General features: G+C 40.4%; 1 protein-coding gene across 2 annotated transcripts in view; it reads left to right on the top strand.

Moving 5' to 3' along the window:
• Positions 1-17,376, top strand: part of filip1l (filamin A interacting protein 1-like) — a 74,414-nt gene that overhangs the window by 1,139 nt on the left and 55,899 nt on the right. The gene's annotated exons all lie outside the window — the stretch shown is intronic.

Raw genomic sequence — 17,376 nt, 5'->3', positions numbered from 1 at the left:
TCATCGGCTCCTGTGAATTGATACTGTCTTGAAAGGACGCTGGTGTTGCACGACGGGTAGTATTGGTTGCGTCCAGGGGAATTTCCAAAAGGGCAGCGTGTCCATGAAAATCTGCAGCAGTGTCATACAGTTTCTACTGGCAGGGAGGAGGGCTGAGGGAGGGGGGTCAAGTTACCATGCCTGCACTCGTGTCTCAGTTTGGAAACGTCCTCGGTGGAGTGGGAGAGAGGAAGAGACAACAGTAAAATGGCTGGCCAATAAAGCATTTTCACTTGAGTTTAATTGTGAAACTTGGACCCAGATGATATTATTTCCAACAAATGCCAAAGTTATTGTCTTGTGCTCAGACTGGCCGTCCCGTGCTGACATCCGTAGTTTGATGATCCATTGGTTAATGGCGGTCAGCATAGTAAAAAGAGAGATGCCACCAAGTAAAAAGGATAAGCATAGCTCTCACCGCGCACCACCATGCATTAAGGTCGGCAGTTTCTCACAGCTCATGAATAAATTAAGCCTACAGCTGCATTTATTGTTACATTAAGGATTGTTAGTTGCTTTCTGTATTACCAATCAACTACTTTTGGTTTTGGGCTTTATAAGCAATTTAAAGATGTAACCTAACCATTTCCCCCCTTATGTCCTGCCATTTAATTCACTATAATTAACATTAAAATGAACCAACAGGTGTTGAAGCATTCCTCCGAGACTCCCACACACTTCCCTCCTGGGAGTAAATATTTGGGCTGACAGAAGGACAACCCAGCACGCTACGGATGCGGCTTTAAAAGGCTTGGGATTTGGCATGTGAATAGAAGTGACAGGTTAATCTGTTTAAGGAAGTACCATAGGAGACGGAGAGCCACGGCCTTCTGGTGCTGGTAATCTGTCGTAAGCCATAAAAAATGGTGGCTGACACAACGGATTAATCTACAAGTTTAGGTTAAACAGATTGTGGTCATACCAATGCTTGTTAAACATGTTAGGAATGCCCTTTCATTCACAAAATTCTGCCTCTTTCTGCACATTAAACATCATGTACATGCAGTATAATGTATGATATATAACTTTTTGGTTGAACTGCTTAGGTGTCACAGTTACCTTTGGCTGTATTGTTATGCTGCATCACAGCAACAACCTTGATAATAGTTGGACTTTTCTGCAGCAGAGAAACTAGCTGCAAACTTCTTTTCTTTAAGGGTGATTGACAGTTTGGGGGTAGTGGGGCAGAGAGCATTAAGGCCAACCTCCTGGCACCTTGAGCTTCACCAGCTGTAGATGGAATTAGAAGGCCTGGCTCTGAGGCTTTATTGGAGGTGTTTGATTCATCAATGGGGAGAGCTTGGTGGTGTGGGCCACACTAGGTGTGTGTGTCTGAACAAATCAAAGCAAATCTCTCCTTGACAAGCCCTTAATAAAACAGCTCCAACATGCTTTTATATCCTCCTAGAGTTTAACCACATTTCTCTAGTGAGTTAATCACATACAAATCATTACAACAAACTGCATTTCAAGGGGAAAGCTACTGAAGTGCCATGGTTAGCAATGCTCCGTCTCTGTCCTGATTGACAGGTCGGCATGAAGCCAGGCCTTAAAGCATCCTTTGCAAGATAGTCAATTTCATAATAAACGGGACTATCATTTCAAAAATGAACATCATGCTGTACTTAAGAAGACGTGAAGGTAGAGAGTGGGGCCATAAACTCGTTTACTGAGGTAATTCGGGTTATATTGAGGTAAACCAAGTGATACGTAGGGTCATTTTCACATTAACTTCTATAGAAGCTGACTTCTCAATCGCACCCTGCTGGAAAATAGATAGAATGCAGGCACTTCCGCATTGGCTTCCCTCATTAAGCCCGGAAGCTTTGTCCATTATTTCTACCGTCTATGGTTCGTAGAGCTTTCCCACAGTTTATTGTTCAAATATTCACATTATATTTTGACATAATGATTTTTTTAAAAATATGATTAAAAGTTGCTAACTTTTTAAATACTGTGTACGGGGCAGAAAAATAATTTAAGGTCACATCAAAGACTGAGTTTTGCCTGCGTTACCACTTAAAATTACTTATCATTCAAAAAACATATACTGTGATACATTCAACATCACATCATTTGTTGACAACTACTTTTATCATCTTGACTGTATATTATTTAATGTTAATATACTATTGTAATTGTATTAGTTGCTGTTGTCAGGCCAACTTGGTTCAAGCTGTATATCATAGCTTAATTACTGAAGTCGTTTTTATTTGGAAGTATGATGGTATTGTCTTCATATCTAGACATTTATTGTTTTACATTTATTGAATTTAATGCAGTGTTGCTCTGGACTGGCTCAATGAGTCTGTGTTGTTTCATAATGCATATAATAATAATAATACTACATTTTATTTGTAATGCACTTTACATTTAAACAAATCTCAAAGAGCTACAGGTAAGATATAAATAATGTATGGAGGAATTAAAGGGGCCCAGTGGAGTGTTCAAACGTTTTCTTTATATTCAATGTATACCTGAGGGCTAAAAAACTTATTGAATCAATTTCCTAACTCATTAAACTACAACCAAATGTTAAGTGTTGAAGCGGGGTCAACCAGTACAAGAAGAGTGTTAATGGAGGGACACATGGCGTTTGGCAGTGGGAACCGTGACTTGTTTCAGTCCTGATGATCCTGTTTCTCTTACAGAATACCAACTGCTCACAGCTCTTGGAAAAGAGCACTATATATACCGAAGAGAAACGCGCAGTGTTGTCCCCCATTAGTCTCTCTCTACGTCTCCCAGCTTTACTCGCAGCCTTCTGCTGCCAAGTGAAGTGAAAATAAGTCAGCTGAGACCAGTTAATCCAATGGGGTGGGCTTCTAAAGATCACCTGGAAAGTGCTTTCGCAGAACCTTTTCCCATGAGACAAGTGAAGACAAGCATACGAGGCTGGGGGTCGTACAACTATAAATAGGGAAAGGTCTGTATTGGGAAGCATGCGTTTCAGTCATTTAGTCACTTAGTTTTAAAATGTAGAACAGGTTATTATTTCGTGAATATTTGCAAGCAGTTATTTAATCTTTAAAGAGCCAAAAATTACGTGTCAGCTCAAAGCGCCGTCAGGATGTTCTAACGTCATAAATCATATGATAAAACACCCTGTGGACAGCCGCTCCATTATTATCTTTATGTTGCATTTTATTGCTGACACCTCGTTCCCGAGATGCATTACTACAGACACAGCTTGACACGAGGTGCATAAATAATTCACGTACATATCTTTAAGACGTTTGCCGCAGCAGATACAGTCACCGCTCATATCAGTGTAAAAGTGAGTTACGCTTGTGCTGCATCAGTCTCCCATGGAGCATTAGGAATAGATGGCTGCCTGAGCTGCATTAAAAAACTATCAGCAACATGGTGAAATCCAATAGGATGTGCTGTAAAAGACACAACTCTTGGAACTGGCTTTGAAGTTTACATGCATGAGTCCTTTCAGTAAAAATCAATAACTTGCTGAGTCATGCAACTCAAATGCATTTTGGGTCCGGTCTGAGTCAAATCTATAGAGAAGGTGTTCTTATGAGATCGCATTCATACAGTAGATGATGGCCACATTGTGTCTCCCCGTGAATGATACCAGCGAGGGAAGAACAAATAAAGACTTAGGTCCTCCTCTAGTGAGCCGGTTCTGCGTCACAAAGAAAAAGTAGATAAAAATGAAGATTATATTTCCTATTTCAACCACCCACAGAGTTGTCCGTTCATTTCACAATGCTGGTAAAGTTCGTCATCCACATTGCTCAGATTTGCCAGTGTGTCACCACCTTTACTTTATTTAGTGCCAGTGTTCTATGTTAAATATATAACAAGGGCCCAATGAAGTCAGCTGTTTGACAGGGCCAGTGCTTTCCATGATGCAGCAGAAATTTTCAGGGCCACGTGCACAATAAAGTCCTCAGCCGCTGTTGATCAGACAGATTACCATCAGAATTAGAATCAGAATCAGAATCAGCTTTATTCGCCAGGTATGAGGACACATACGAGGAATTTGTCTTTTGAGCATCGTAACTCACACTGTGAACATACATATCAACCAAAACAGAAATATACACACTAATATATACACACTAATAAACTCTAAACAGAAACAATATAGAGGCATGAGTGCAATGGAGAGATCAATACAATTATTAAAATGTGCGTAGTGCAAGTGTACTGGGATACCCTTGGAGTCTACTCTTTAAAGGAAAAGATGGTTACTACCAATTTGTTCTGTCTCCCTCCATATTAGAACGGCACAGCCTGGTCTGCTGGTCTGGGGTCAGAGGTCACATCTTGCTAGCCTTGGCAGACTGGAATAGAAACCAAATGTTGCATTTTACAATAACGTTACAGTTTTAAGCAGCAGATAACATTTAGCTTAGCTTAGCATAGATACTGGAAACAAGGGAAAACAGCCTGGCGCTGTTAATGGTAACAAAATCCAGCTACAAGCCCCTCTAAAGCTCACTAATTAACACGTTGTCGTTTACTAGGGGTTATGTGCCAGTCTAATTCTTGGAGAGAGCTGTTTTATGCTAAGCTAAGCTAAGCTAACCGGCTGCTGGACAACTATTACGTCTGTCTGATATTGTAAATATAAGGCTCTAGCCTTATATTTACAATATCAGACAGACGTAATAGTTGTATCAGTCTTCCCACCTAACTCTTTGCAAGACAGCAAATGTTTTAAACTGTCAAACTGTTCCTTTAATCAACATGTTATAATCACCTTCTGATGTTTTCTTTGAAATTGCACCCTAGCAAAGAGTAGCTTGATCCCAATGGGTGCAGCTTAGCTGAGCTGGCTTTGGAGCCGTACATTATGTTAACCAACTCCTTACATTAGTCCTAGTCTGTATCATGGCAACCTCAATGTATCCAGCTCACATCTCCCTGCTATTTCTTCACTGTTTTCCCACCGGCTTTGGTTGTGAAATTCTTGGCATATGTAACATGATTGGATAAAGTGACACAAGTGACAGCCTTACTCTAAATGTGCACTGGAGGGAAAAAAATAAAACAAGGAAGCCCTGCTGCGATCACTCCTCTTTGAGCTAAGCCCCCATTGTTGCCCCTCTCTGTGTTTACTGTTGCTATAGAAATGGACCCAGTTGAGGTGAAAGGGCTTGGCATGGCGCTGGGATGCTGCGTGCCTGTTGCATTTGCTACATGGCAGGGTCAATTATCAGGCTATTTTCTGCTGACCCACTAACATTTTCCCTGCTCCCTTTTATGTAAGAGACATGTTGAGTGCAAAAGGAACAGAGGAGGGAAGGACAGGAGTGTTACAGTGGTGAGAAACGTCAGCGTGCACCCTGTGGCAGTTGATTTACTCTTCAGCCCGGACAACCCTGGACAGATTTGAGAAACGTCTTAAATGGTAGTGATTTGTACAGAGTGGGATTGTGTTTGGCAGGAGTGCTGCTAGAAGGAGGCCCAGGGCTCAACAGCATATAGTGTGTCAGTGAGGCTAAAGGAGGGTGCAAGAAACCTGTCTGCCAAGATGACTCAGGGGGCCAAAGCCACAATAGTGCTTCGGAGATTTGGTGTCCAAGTTGTCAAGGATGAACTGTAGCTTTGGACAGCTCATCCTGATAGTGGTGTGCTTTTATTACAAAACAAGCTTGCATCCTCTCGAAAGCTGTTTACATATTTCTACCTAAAGAGAGACATTTGCACGGAACATGTTGTACATATACATGTTGTACAGAATCTAGATACAAGAACTAACTACTCTGTGCAAATTACATCCAAAATATGGTACATTAGTTCTGAAGGAGCTGACTTGAAGGACATATTTTACCAGTGCCCAGAGTCTTCAACATGACTCAGCTTACTTTTGCTGCTTGGAAGCAACACACCATCTGAATATTAACAACGCTAGAGAAAGAGCCAGATAATTGCATCGGTACATATTTTCCCGTTGGGGTTACCTTGGGACAAACTCTGTCTCTTGTGGTATAATGTGATGCACCAAGCCAATAGTAGTCTTGTCATTGGTCTTACATAGGGGTCCGACTTCCTATTCCTCCCTACTTTGGTCAGATATTTCAGTAGGTTATGCTTTATATATTAGGAGCCAAACCACAATCCGCTGTAACATGACATGTCTTTTCTCTTATCTCTTTATTAGGTTGACTGATCTTAAAGTGACTACGTATAACTTTCAGTTTGTGATGATTCTAACGAACAAAAGCAGTAGCATTTTTCCCCACACCTTCTTTCATAAAGGTCTTTTCTTTACAGGGCTGTGTTAACCACTGTGTAGTATTGAGTTAGCATTACTGGCAGGTCATGTGGTAGCAATGAATATTTTTCTCAAACTGAAAATCATTCATTTAGAATAACAGAATAAGTTACAGATGCATTGTTGCATTTCAAGTGTTGCGTCCAGTAACTTAGCCAGGATCTCTCGTGAGCTAAGCCGGGTTGTCACTGTCACTGTGTCACAATCCAAAGCATTAAAAGTTTGTCGTAGCAACCAAGGACTAAATGGATAGGGGGAAGTACTGTAATTTAATGTTGGCTACTGATGTACAACCACATCACGCATTTTAAAGATATTTATTGAATGAAATATACTACATGCCTTAAGATGGGTTTGGTTTTGAATCATTTACAATCCTGTGATTAGGGGTGACAGTAGGTCAGTCCATAGGGAGTTGGGCTGGGAACCGGAGGGTCGCTGGTTCAAGTCCCCGTACCGACAAAAGTATGGTTGTGCACTGGTAGCCAGTGGGAGATGTGCCAGTTCACCTCCTGGGCACTGCCAATGTGCTCTTGAGCAAGGCACCAAGCCCCCTCCCTCTGACATCTCTACTAGTGCATGTGTGTATAATTCAGGCTTATGTCTAATGTGTGTAATAACAACAGAGTGTCCCCCCTTGTGGGATTAATAAAGTATAATAAAAAAAATTAAGATTAATAATTGTCTTCGTCCCATACCTGATAACTCACATTATTGCCCGTTTTTCTTAATTTCCTTCTTTCTTTTAATGGTCCCGCCCCAATACTAGTCATAACTACAACAGATCATTTCTAAAATAACATTAAAGTACTATTAGGCCTGTATAAAGAAATCTCCTGCTTTTGCTACCTGGCTCAGACACGCTATAACAAGCTTTTTCGGTGTTACAAAGAAATCTGTGACCCATCAGAATGTGTTACCATAGCGCTGTCTACCAGGCCCAACTCATTCTGTGACTTTGCGGGAAAAATCAGACCTGGGTCTTACTAAAAACGATATAATTATAGCGTTCTTTTAACTGTTAGTCTTGTTTGCTGCTACAGGTCATTTAAGACCATCGTATGAAAAATGACAAAGCTTTAGAAACACTCAAAAGTTACATAATCACTTTAATTGAACATCCTATCAGGTTATCAAAATCCCTTTCCTCTTCTTCAGTTATAAAATGGTACGCTGAATTGGTGAAGCAGAAAATTGGAGCTGTAATTATTAAGAAATCCCAGACGTTTGAGCTCGGATATGTGTTTAAATCACTGACCATCACAGGTAATACTGAAATCCCCACACATGCCCTCGAGACATTCACATGCTGCTAGATAATGAGATCTCGATCCCCCGTTATAGTGTGCCCACAAGATGCTTCAGGACATTTTGGATGCACAAACTCCAATAATTCTTCATTATAAGCAACATGCTTGTGGGTAAATTCGATACAATCCACCTGATTAACCTGCTGATTTGCTGATTATTCTGGAGACAATGACACTCAATGGCACCCAACTGTAAAGTTGATGCCATAACTACAGCTCAGACATTTGACTTGGAAATAGCCCAGAGTGTGACTCATCGCATATCTTAGTAAGGAGGTTGCTGGGCAACTGGGGTGGGGGGCAGGCCTGCAGAGACAACAAGATGGAAAGAAGCATATCTAAGCCTACATTTAAGTAAAAAGATTTAAATATATTTGTTGATATGTTTGATACTGAAGTCCCATTGACAGAGAGTTGCTCCCTGGATAAGGACGTTTAACATTAAAGTTTTTAATGTTTCTGTGACTGTGTAATTTTCCATACAATCATCAAAAATGACCATCAAAAGCCAGACTTTGAACAGTGAAATTAACGCTATTTTCATTCAGTTTTTGTCAATGCCTTTTCCGCTGGGTTAGATTTTGGGTTACAATACATTCTGATGGGTCACAGATTTCTGTGTAACACCAGAAAAGCCCATAGGGGAAAAGGTAGCAGGAGTTGTCTTTATATAGCCCTAAATGTATTTTAATTGTACTTTTATTTCATAAGTCCGCATTTCTTCATTTCAAGAGACTTTTATTTCATAAAACCACATTTATTTATTTCCCTCTCTATTCATTCCCAGTTCTAACATGCAAATAAGGGGACGTGGCTATCTGCCACATTCAGAACACATCCGTGGGCAAAAAAAAGCATCTTACTGCTTTGAAAAAAAAGCTCCAGTAACGCCTCAGACTAAAACAAACTATAAGAATATTTGTCTCAAGAGTGAAACGAACAGTGTCAGCTGCAGCACTGACTTTTAGCCACAAATCCACTTTATCTTGTAAAGTAATAGCGCTGAATTCTCTTTAAAGGTGTCCTGCCACCAAAAAACGTTTACAGTGAGGGTTCACTGTAAACGCTCTTTTGCGGTTCACCTTTCACGGTCTCGCTACTTCCCGGATTTTTGCCCAGAAAAAAAAAGAGCGACAACAACTACCGATAACTATGTTCTTCTCTCGAAAAAACACACCTGCGCCGCGGGTTAAGAAGAAAAAAACGCTACAGAGCGGCTACAGGATGCAGCGGCTCAGTCAGAAGAGCAGTGAAATACAGAATTTTTCCTCCTGTACTTTGTATTTTTCATTTTCGGTGGGTGGGGCAGAGCTGATCTCTGACATTTGAAGCCTTCAGTTCGTATTGATGATTAAAATTATTATTTTACAGTAAAGTAGTTATTTGTAAAATACGTTTATACAGTACTTATACAAATGCTTGGGCCTGTAAAAAGGTTTTATTCTTTGGTTTCAATGTATTATGGAGTATTTCATCTTATAATAATTGGAAAAAAATAAAGGTTACTACTTCACGGATTTGGCCTATCACGGGTTCTTCTTGGAACGTAACCCCCGTGAAAAACGAGGGTTCACTTTATTTGTGTTTTTTAAATGTTTTCGACCCATCTGTATTTATGTTATTGGTGAATGTGAAAATGAACTGCTATCTCCTCTGTCAGCTCTAGCCACTGAAAAGAAATAAAAGGAGCAATGTAGCCAATTACAGCTGGTCAGTCTGACGTCGTGTTGGTTGGGCTCATTGCTATTTATGAGCTCGCCCAGTTTTGCTGAGTAAAGGATACTCATAGCCATGCTCATTGACTAGCTGTTAGCCAATCAGAGTCAAGCAGCTTAGCTCATTGAATATTAATGAGAACTGGTCCGAATGGAGCGGAGTCTTCCTGCCGGCTTTAATACCACAGTAGAAAGACTTGAAACAAGGTAACCAAGGCATTTTTTACACAAAGAATGTTACAGAGTTCATAGTAAAACTTCATACATTACCAGAAAGTAATAAAATACATGTGGTAGGGCACCTTTAAATACTTAATAGGATGAATCTGCATCTCAATTCATACCAGCCTACTGTACTTTTTGATTTAGGCTGATAGGTGGAAAGCATCTTTATCTCTTGATACATGAAACCTTGCCCACTGAAGGACAAATGCAGCAGACTACAGTACAGGTCCTTAGACGTAGTCCAACACCAACCAGGCAATGTCCCAGCTCTTGCCTTGGCCTCGCTTCTATACTGTGCAGGGGATTGGATGGCCTCTAATTTTAGCCTGGGGTTTGTCGCCCTCTGGTCAGATTGGATTACAGGCAAAAAGGTAGGGGACGCAACACTCATTAGTTGGGGAGATAATAAGGAATATCAAAATATCTCTGCTTCATTTCTTAATTGATATGTTATGTCCCTAGAGTCAGAGTTTGTGCAGCCACTGGTGGTGGTTATTTGAACTCAAACTCATGATTCAGGGTGGGAAAATTGACTGGTCAAAACCACTAATGTCAGCCTGCTGGTGGCACTAGAGGAAAAAATCAGAGGATAACCAAAGTAAATTGGCCGGTAATCCTGAATATCTGTAAAATGTTTTTATAAAAAATCAGGGCAATCCATCCAAAAATTGTTGAGACGTTTTAGTCTGAACCACAGCGGTGGACTGACCGAGACTGCCATCTGTATGCTGGCTGACGTAATTATTATGCATGTTACCTGCTGTTTTATGATGCACATTCTGTGTGTATTGATGTACACTTTTCCATTTGAGAAGGGTTCCGATTCTGGGATTCTGTAGGACTTTAACATTCAATACAACATGGAGACAGAACCGAGGTGACAGTGACAACATGATAATCCAGAGATTTCAAGAGGCAGCATGTGTGATGCTTTGAGCCCGTAATCCTCCACTCTCGATCCTCTGTCACTCCACAGATAGATGGACAGGCTGGAAATGCACTGGTTAATGAATGAGTGCATATCTTTTTCTTTGAGGGGATTGTATTCTCTCTGAAGGTGAACACAGTACTGTCAGTACAGTAGTCACTGTTAAAGTCAGTGCTTGTCTGGGTTATTCAGTCAGTCATTTCGTGAAGGGCCAGATGTTAGCTGAAAAGTCATACTCAAAATAATTATTTCCACACTGTGTGGTGAGACAGATAAGCACATTTACTGTACATGACCTCTAGGATCATACAGCTTACAGGCAATTGGAGATGAAATGACAACCTGCTGACCAGCTGCCTCTTTAAATTGATAAAATCCTAAGCCCACGCAACTTTATAACACTGGGGTGCATGATATTAGAGGGATATGCATGTTTTATCTCAACCAAACCCTGCGCCAAGTGACAGTAGCTGTTCCCTTGTAAAATCTTAGTATACTACTTTGAATTGTACTATTGCTCTCGCTCTCTCATTTGTACAAAAACAACAACAATATAACAATCTAGCAGCTAATTTGTCTGACAGCATTTTATGCTTTTGATGATAAGTACAATCAGTAAATAAAGCCATGGCAGATTGGAAACACAAAAAAGCACCTGTTTTAGGAAAGATGTTCCCAAAAATACTATGAGGAAATAGGAAAATACAAAACATACACAAATTACCCATCATGTTTTTAATTTTGTGACTTGCAAATTAGGTCAGATTGTGGCTCTTTCTTGTGTGAAGTGATTTTGTTTTGCTAATCTGCTTCCCAGTTGAGTTGGTTCAGTGATTTCTGGTTGTGATTTGCTCTGTCAGGCCACTGTGCTGAGATCCCTTCAACCAGTTTTGCATCATAACTGGTGCAGCTGCATTAAAACCAGCCTCAAAAGTTTAATATGCACAAGAGTAGTCAAAAATAACTTAATATATCCGATGCAGCGTCATCCAGAGTCTAAAAGCTACAAAAGGCCACTTCCAAAACTAAAAAAGGGCTGCCCTCTGCTGGCTGAACAGAGCTACAGGTCTTAACAAAGACCCCGGTAACCTCAAAACAGTTCTTATCATAACCTGAGTTATATATGGAACCAGGATGTTAAAAAACAACGTCATACACTAAATAAAGGACAGAGACACTGTGTTTGAAGAAGACACTCCCATAAGAGTGACTAAAGTCGCACAGCAGCACAAACTGTGGAATCAGTGACTATAGTGAAGAAAAACTCCATATTAGGAAGAAGCAATGTGGGTTGGGGTTTCTTGAAAAAACATTTTTGTGCCCCAGATTGCTGCTATTCAACATTATTTTGAAATGCCAGCGTTGGTGTTCATCCGTGTGTGTGTATGTATGGGATAAAGCAGAAAGGATCCCAACGTTCACATGTCTAGACTTTTAGGTGATTCGTCTTTACCACGGTGGCCCTTGTGGTGACAGGTGATTCCAGCTATTCACACCTTCCTACCATCGGATCTGTCTGGAGCTGCTCGGTCATGCTTGGAACACAGGGCACTTTGGGGGATGTGGGGGGTAGGGGGGCAGGAACAGAGGATCGGGTTTTAAAAGAGGGGAAAGAGACCTGGACTGTGTTTTTTTTAAATCATTTTTCTGGGTTTTTCCCTTTATTTTTTTGACAGTGGCAGTGGATAGACAGGAAAGGTGGGAGAGAGATGGGGGATGACATGCATGTTTTTTTTGTTTTTTTATGTTGCCCTATGAGGGAAAACACAAACTATTTTCTTTAAGTCTGAACACCTGGGCAACAGCAAGCTCCTATAATTTAATTTAAAGGGAACACATTTAGCAGCTCCGGCAGCGTTTGATGTGGAGGCAGGTTTTGCTTCATGTGTTGCTTTATTTGCTCTTTTTAGGTATTTATTGCAGAGTTTTTCCTGTAACCTGTGTAGGAGGTGCAATTTATTTTCTATTCCCTTTTTCACCTTTCTGCCAAGTCACAGGTTTAAGTAAACACTTTATATTTATGGATCAACAAACAGTAACAGCATAGTAAAATATGTTTTGCAATTACAGATTTTACACGAAGAAAACATATGCGGCGCCTAATGACGGATTTGGCAGGAGCTTTTGTGAAAAACTAGAATAAAAATTGTGATGGTTTTTGTATTTTGTTGCAATGAAGTTGCGAGAGACAGAAAATTGCATAAAAAGGAAACTTTTTTTGGGGAGATAAAACTGCTCATGGCCGAGATTTGCTAGTATCCTTACCAAAAAAGCCCAGGATGTGGCAAATGTTTTTACAATATGAAAGTGGCTGGTAGATTCAAGACAAAAAAATTACAATTTATTGAATGAATCAGATATGAACATATCTGTCACTGTCAATGGCTTGTTGATCTTCACATTGTTAGTTCATTTCCTATCCTGGCCTGGAACACATTCATACGATTTGATAAAGGACTTATTGGACTTTAACATATCATTCAACTTACAATAATGAGCGTAGCTGTCCTCAATTTAGGTCATCCTATACGTCTCATCTCAGTTTTTTCCTGCATCCACCGTGTGTGTTTGTGTGTGCGTGCGTCAGTCATGGGGGAACTGAATAGCCCCGCCCGCTGCAGAGAGCTGACAGCATTGAAACAGAGGAACTACAGAGTGAAAAAAATGTTACTTAGCAGGACTGTCTGACATGTTTTGCGCAGTCTTTAGCTGTATGTTTTGTTGGTCAATGTGAGATGTTCGAGTCACACACGTCTCGTCTTCATATCAGAAGCAAGGAAATTTATTTGTGTTACAACAACCCGTTCTCACTCCTGCTTGGTCCGTGGCTCTAAGCGTCACATACCAACGCAAAGTCTGCCACAGTTGACTGCTGTGATTGGTTGGAGTTGGGGAAACTCTGGTTATTGCGGTCAAGTTGTGGTGATTGGTCAAAATTGCAAGTCGCACCGAAATTCACGGTGATTGGTTAAAGTTGCGTGAATTGTTGTGATCGGAAACATCGTAAAATCCTGGAGGGACAGATTAGTGCAGGTTTAAAGGATCTTTCCCAACGTTGCAGTCATGCCACCGTCTGAGACGCGGCAGCCTGCCAGCCACTTAACTGGATGACCTTTCACTGGCTGTATAGTTTTATATGTATGACATTACTACTGCCCAGCAGCTCCTGGCCAACTCAAACCCCATCAGTCCTCAAAGCTTCACTTTCTCATAATCACCTGCTCCAAAACAGACAAGGTTACAGTCTGATGACACTGAGCATGGAGAACCTGCCAAGGCATAAATAGAGGATATTAAATATATATAGGGCGTGTTTAGAACATGCATTAGGCTGACATGGGAGTACCACCAGGGATATACATAGAGCCAAAGAGAATGGGGCATGTGCATCATGTTCTGTTGCGCTGATGTGTGAATCCAACAGAATTACTGGCCCCATTAAAAAGTTATTTGGTCTCAGTTCTGGTTGAGAGTTTGTTGAACTTCTGTACTGCTGTCGGTTTTAGTTTTTACCAGCTTGACCTTGTTAAATGTGAAGACCTTGGCACGAGGTAAATCGCTAATATACAGTGAAGACTTGCACAATTGCAGAAGCATGCATGCACGCACGAACACACACACACACACACACACACACACAAACACACACACACACACAAACAAACACACACACACACACACACACACAGACACACAGTAAAACGCAGCATTTAGAGCCAGCCATGAGATCATGAGAAAGACATTTACATGGCATAACTGTTGCTCAAAAGCACATAAACAACCACACAGCATGTGAATGTACACGGTCAGTACAGCAAGTGAGACTAAGTGCATGTATGCTTGGCCACGTTTCATGGTTCAACATCAGACTTGGCTCTCCTCCCAGACTGAAAACTCCTTCAAATGTAAACCTGGCAGAGGAAACATGAGTCCCCAACCATGCTGCGTCTTTCCTCCTTTATTCCCAGAAGATTAATCACCTCCGCTGTCCTTACAGCCAACAGCTTCATGGCATGGTACCTGGATGAGCTAAGAGATTATAAGACGATTCCTTGGTTTGTTTTGGCTTTGAGTGTTTGACTTTCTTCTGTCCTGAGGTTCATCTGAGACTGTTGTTTTATTTCTATATTACATAGTTTTTCTTTAACCGTGTCAGCCTGTGAAAAGGTTTAACTACCTTAAGCCAAGTTCTTTGCAATCGGTACATATATATGGCATTAGGTCTGCAACTACTATCAATTAATCTGCAAACTTTCTTTTTTTTTTTTGTGATTTTTAAAATGTTAGAAAGTAGTCCTCAAATTGCTTGCTTTGTTTGTCCAACATTCAGAAAACCCAAAGAGATTTAGTATACTATCATTTGAGACAAATACTGTAAAAGCAACAAACTCTTTGCAACTATTTACATTTTGGCTCCAACAGCTGTTAATACGACAGCCTCCGTTATTTCAGTTAAGAAAAAAACTCCACCCGCAAACATTTTTTCCTTTATAAACAGTAACATAGGTAACAGTGGTATGGTTACAATATGGAAAATCAAAAACTAAATATTGCAGTTCTGCTCCACTCAAAAATGTGCTTCATTCGGATGTTTGAGATGCAATGTGCAGGGTTCACTCCCACTTCACATGTAAGTTTAATATAAGTAAATTTAATATATTATAAATGGGGAAAAAGGGGGGGAATAACCTGCAGCAAAGGGCCGCAGGTCAGAGTCAAACACTAACCCACTCCGTCGAGCAGTAAACCTCTATATATGGTCGCTCCAACTGAGCTACACATCTATAAAAGGGCTTTATTCCTGTAGCACATAGGACCCTTGACTTACTTAACCCTCCTGGTGTCTTTGGGTCAAATTTGACCCCTTTTCAAAAAGTTTCTATATCACAAATTTGGGTTTCTTTGAAACAAAATGTCCAAAAGAAGTAATGTGGATGGTTCCCAACAGCGCTCCTCACAAGTTAAATAAATAATCAGTTCACTACTTTCATTGAATTTGGGTGTTTTTTTTGTAATTTTTATAGCATTTGGAGAAAAACAAATTGATAAAAGAACTTAAAAAAAAACGCACAAAAAATTCAAAAAAGACAAATATCACTAAAAGTGACTCAAATGTGAACAAATGTGAAAAAAAATGGAAAAAAAAGCTGAACAAAATGACAAAAATGTCCAAAAAAAGTCACAAATGACAAATTTAGGAAAAACCCGCAAAATGTTTTAAAAGGATCCAAAAAAGTTGACAAAACGTTTAAAAAGTGACAAAGACATCGGGGGAAAGACACAAAAGGGTTGAAAAAGACAACTAAAACATTGATAAAAGATTTTTGATTTTGACTCCGAAAAACTAAATTTGCAGGACGGCGTGAAGACAACACGAGGATGAAGAGTTTTAAAGGTTCACGCTTTAGTGTAATGGCAACATAGCGCCCCCTGGTATAAAACAGATGGTTTCCCTATCCATGCAGGTTGTCCTAAGATATTGTACAACTGCTTGCCTGGATACATTACATGGTAATGTGTGCACCACTGAAATATATCATCAAAGCTTTATTCCAGCTGGAAGAGGCTTACAAGTGCACAGTGGAGCTACACTGTTAAGAATATGATCCCCGTCTCTTAGACATGCTTGCAGGAGAAGTGTGCTAAGCTGACACTGTCACAGTTTCTGGCCAGTCCAAAGATTTCCTGGGATTGCATCATGTAGCATGGAGGAGGCCTTGATGCCTTACATTTGAACAGCCAAAGTATAAGCCCTGCAGCAGCTGTCATCCATCCTACAGCCTTGAACACCAGCGTGGCTGAGTTGAAACATCTCTGTTTGTGTTCCTGACCGTTGGACTCGCGTCCCTGAGACATGCATCCTGAGCTGTTGGACGACTTAAGTGCACAGGAATTCGCAAACCACTTCTCTCATTGCTTTACAGTGGAGCAGCGCTAATGCTCGCAGGAAATATCTCCGACGGTTTTATGGCTCCTCGTCCAACCTCGAGGCCTGAAGGCTGATCGCTACCTGTTGCCGTGGCAACCCCTTCTCTGTTTGCAAACACTTGACTCGTTTTCTTCCCCTCGTCTTGATGATGGAAAACCCTCTGGCACAGCATGCTACTTCCTGACAGTCATGTTTTGAGTGATGTTAGCCTTACTGATGCTTTCACATTGTTTAACACAACTCGAGTAGAAACACTAGAATTATATTTATATGTTAAAATGAACAAAACCAGTCTCAAGAAAGTCTTATTCTAGAGGATTTGCCTAAAACATATTTAGCCTATTACCACTTAATGGCATTACTAAAACCAGTCCCACACAATGCGTCATAGAGACACAGAGGTGCCGTTAATTATTAGCTGGCTCATCGGTTGTCGCCAGTCAATGTTCTCTAAAAGCTTACAGTCTTAACTCTTCGTTAACTACAGTGTGTAGCTGGAACAGCTCAAAGCAAAACAGCAAACTCCTGCACCATAAAAGCCAGGCAATTATTAACTGAACTCTCTTTTACATTCTTATCAAGCATATTTCAAGATGTTTTCACTCTGCTCTGCCAGATAAATGTGAACCTTCCACTGAGCCAAAAAGAAAAGTAGTGATTTTGGATTTCAGGGCTTGCTTTCTGACATCCTGTTGCTCTGTAAGTTTGTAGTTTAATCATCACTGACACTGCCTTTTACTTCTTTTTTTGTTTTTAAATCTCTCTCTTTCCTTAGCTCTTTCTGTGTGTGGCCTTGCATACATGCAAAGACATTAACCTGATTGTGAATAATGATGTGAATGAATGAAAATGTGGAATAATAAAAATAATGGAGGAATAACTGAATAACTAGGGCAGAAAGAAAGCATGGGTGGTACATTTATTGCAAAGAACAGTACATATATGTATACATATATATATATATATTATTCCTTGGATTAGGATGGAAACAA

Source organism: Etheostoma cragini, chromosome 24 (genome assembly GCF_013103735.1).
Source record: "Etheostoma cragini isolate CJK2018 chromosome 24, CSU_Ecrag_1.0, whole genome shotgun sequence".
NCBI classification, from domain to species: Eukaryota; Metazoa; Chordata; class Actinopteri; order Perciformes; family Percidae; genus Etheostoma; species Etheostoma cragini.
Note: the sequence above shows the minus strand (reverse complement) of the source record. Positions and strands in the feature narration are given on the sequence as shown.